The following is a 3,573-nucleotide window of genomic DNA, read 5'->3' as shown; positions in this document are numbered from 1 at the left end:
TTGAGATGCTGAGTTGAGGGACCAGAGGGTCCACCAGAGTTGTGGGGCCGGAGACCAGAGGGTCTTATTGAGCATAGCCTCGAGTGGCTGTTGTGCTATGTGTGGTATTTTGGGGAACTCACTAAGCTTTATGCTTATCCTGTTATGTGTTATGTGTTTCAGGTAGTTCCGAGGATCGCGGCAAGGCACCGACATGATTGTACACACTGGCGAGAGATTGTTTTATGATTCTGGGATTTATGTTTTATTTGTTGACATTTGAGACACATGTGATTTTGAGAATGATGAAATGAGACATATTTTGTGTTAAAATGAGAAAAATTGTTTGAAAATTTTACGTCATCACAAATTCGTCATGAACCTGAGAGATATGGATTTCTCATTGACGAATGCTTCGTAATGATGAATGCTGATGAGCCAGTCAACTACCAGTATGCAATGAAAGATCCCGAATCTACCAAATGGCCTGAAGCCATGAACGCTGAGATGCAATCCATGAGAGAAAATCAAGTCTAGGACTTGGTTGATCTTTCTCCCAATAGCAAGACTGTTGGAAGTGAGTGGGTCTTCAAGAAGAAGATTGACATGGATGGCAACTTACACACATTCAAAGCAATATTGGTTGCTAAAGGATTCACTCAAACTCATGGGGTTGATTATGATGAAACTTTTTCACCAGTCGCTATAATTAAATCAATTAGGTTACTATTTGCCATAGCTGCATGGACACTTGGAAGAAGATGTCTATATGGATCAGCCCGAAGGTTTTTTCGACCAAAAGCATCCTAATAAAGTGTGTAAACTCAAGAGATGCATTTATGGGTCAAAACAAGCATCTCGTAATTGGAATCATCGTTTTGATGATGAAATCACAAAGTATGGTTTTATTAGAAATGAAGATGAAGCTTGTGTTTACATGAAAACTAGTGGGAGTTCGGTAACATTCTTGGTCCTATATGTGGATGCCATATTGATAATGGGAAATCACATTCCAACTTTACAAGGTGTAAAGACATGGCTTGGAAAGTGTTTTTCAATGAAGGACCTAGGTGAGGCACAATACATTCTTGGAATCAAAATCTATAGAGATAGATCAAAACGATTAATAGGTCTAAGCCAAGGTACATATATTGAGAAACTATTGAAGCGATTAAATATGGAAAACTCTAAGAGAGGATTTGTACCCATGGCACATGCCACTGTACTAAGTTCATCACAATTTCCTAGCACAAAGGCTGAGCTAGACAAGATGAAAGATATTCCATATGCTTATGCAATTGGATCCATCATGTATGCCATGAATTGTACAAGACATGATCTTGCTTATGCTATGAGCATGGTAAGCAAGTACGAACAAAATCCTAGGGAGAGTCATTGGAGAGCTGTGAAGAACATCCTAAAGTACTTACGAAGAACTAAGGATTTGTTCCTCGTCTATGGAGGCGTGGAAGAAAGCTTAAGTGTAAATTGCTACATTGATGCTTCCTTCACAACTGATCGAGATGATTGTAAATCGCAATCAGGATATGTGTTCATTATCAATGGAGGTGCGGTATCTTGGAAAATATCCAAGCAGAGTGTTGTTGCACAATCCACTACAGAGTCAGAATACATTGCTGCTTCTAAAGCTGCACAAGAGGCTGCTTGGATGAAGAAATTCATTGGGGATCTAATGGTAGTCCCTACCATTCAGGACCCCCTAGACGTTTTCTGTGACAATGAGGGTGCTATTGCTTTGGAAAAAGAACCCTGAGCACACAAGAAGACCAAGCATATTAGCCGCAGATTCAACTTCATCCGGTATAAAGTTGAAGAAAGTGAAATTAGTATTCGCAAAGTTCACACTAATCAAAATTTGGCAGACCCTTTCACGAAGCCTCTTCCTCAAGCAAAGTTTGAAGGACATGCTCGAGGAATAGGACTTCACTATTCTAGTGATTGGATTTGATCTATGTATTAGTATTGAATATTGGAACATTATATAACATCATCTATTGTAATGACTATGATATATATGGCATATGATATTTTCATTAAATATTTGTTGTGTTCTTTATTAACATGTTTAATCCTGGAATGAATTTATTCACTCTAAAAACTCCATAATCAGTTGTTATTGTGGGAGCAATAATGAAATAAGACTAATATGAAATAGGATGGTTGACAAAGCGTTGTAACCAGTTTCATGGATACTTACTAGAGAGTAAGTATTGGAGTAACTCGTTCAAGATCACTTCATGGATCGCTGTCATGAATGAGACTTGATAAAAGGTAATATTTGTATATCCTTAACACCTGAGATACATATTTGGGACTTGAGTGTGGGGAACGTTATGCTTTGATGTATTCAAAAGTTGTTCTTTTGTTAGGCAGTTATAAAAGGTATTATCAGGCGTGATATAAACCATGCAAGAGGCGTATGTAGTCAAGATGGGATTCGCTCCTCTTATTCGTTGAGAGTTAGACATCTAAGGCCTGATGTAAAGTAGAAAACTTATATGAGATTGACTGCGATCTATATCTCATGATTCAACATGATGTCTGTAGCAAACAGATAAGTGATAAACTTACCTTACTCACCAATTGTAGCCTTTGGGGCTTTTAGGGAATTGGGCGTTGATGGAATGGCACTATATCATATGTTGTTGGGGGCAGTAAAATATTGGTAGACATTCACCACTGTCTATATCAATTTGATATGAGTCTTGCGCAAGTGGGAGACTGAAAGATCTAGTATGCTCAATGTCATATTAAAATGATATTGCTAAATAACATATCATCCTAAGGGTCACACTAACAACAACTTGATACAATTGATTATTTATTAGAAATTGATTTTAATAAATATTCATAAACTCTTATAATTATTGGGAAAATATTTATTTCAAGGAAATAATTATTTTTTAATACAAGTAACACATTATTTCATAATGTATGAATATATATGTCATGTACATCTTTTTGGACCTAATAATCCTTTCTCTTTTGGCAAAAGACAAAGTTTATATCTTATAAACTTTGAGTTTATAAAATATAAACTCTTGGTTTTGTCTTTTCTACGTGAGAAAGAGAGGGAAAAAGAAGATAAGGAACATGTTTATGACATAGGGGACAAGATTGTATAAAGTGATTAATGGTTAATGACTCTTGGACCATAATTCCATTATAAAAAAGAGATGAATGCTTTCATATTCTTAACTCTTTTATTTCTTGGCCGAGAGCTCTCTTATCCCCTCTCCATATTCTCTCAAGTCTTGTTTCTTGAAGATATTTGTTGCTTGCATCCTCCCTTTAAGTCATAATCTTGTTTTGACTTAAAGCTTAAGAGTTATAACTAGCATTACATCAAGTTGGAACATCGTTGGTGTCTCAAGGGTTCATCCTCACTCCATAAACTTCCAAGCCACCCCTAGAGGACTCAAAGTGCTTCAAAGGTTGTTACCACTTCTTCCTTCTATGGTTGTGTTTTAAATCTTTCCTTTACTTGCAAGATGATCCTTGGTGGGTGATAAAATGTTTATGTTATTTATAAACTCAAGTCTTCCATTTGCCATTATTTGTAGTTTTTGAAAC

The 3,573-nt window shown here is 36.4% G+C and overlaps 1 pseudogene; it reads left to right on the top strand.

Annotated features, from left to right (window-relative positions):
• Positions 1-1,156: 1,156 nt before the first annotated feature.
• Positions 1,157-1,753, top strand: LOC145111604 (secreted RxLR effector protein 161 pseudogene; annotated as a pseudogene).
• The last annotated feature ends 1,820 nt before the right edge of the window (positions 1,754-3,573 follow it).

The sequence above is a fragment of the Lactuca virosa genome, chromosome 5 (assembly GCF_052849685.1).
Source record: "Lactuca virosa cultivar CGN04683 chromosome 5, Lactuca_virosa_CGN04683_v6, whole genome shotgun sequence".
In the NCBI taxonomy this organism is placed as follows: Eukaryota; Viridiplantae; Streptophyta; class Magnoliopsida; order Asterales; family Asteraceae; genus Lactuca; species Lactuca virosa.
This window is presented reverse-complemented; position numbering and strand designations above follow the sequence as displayed.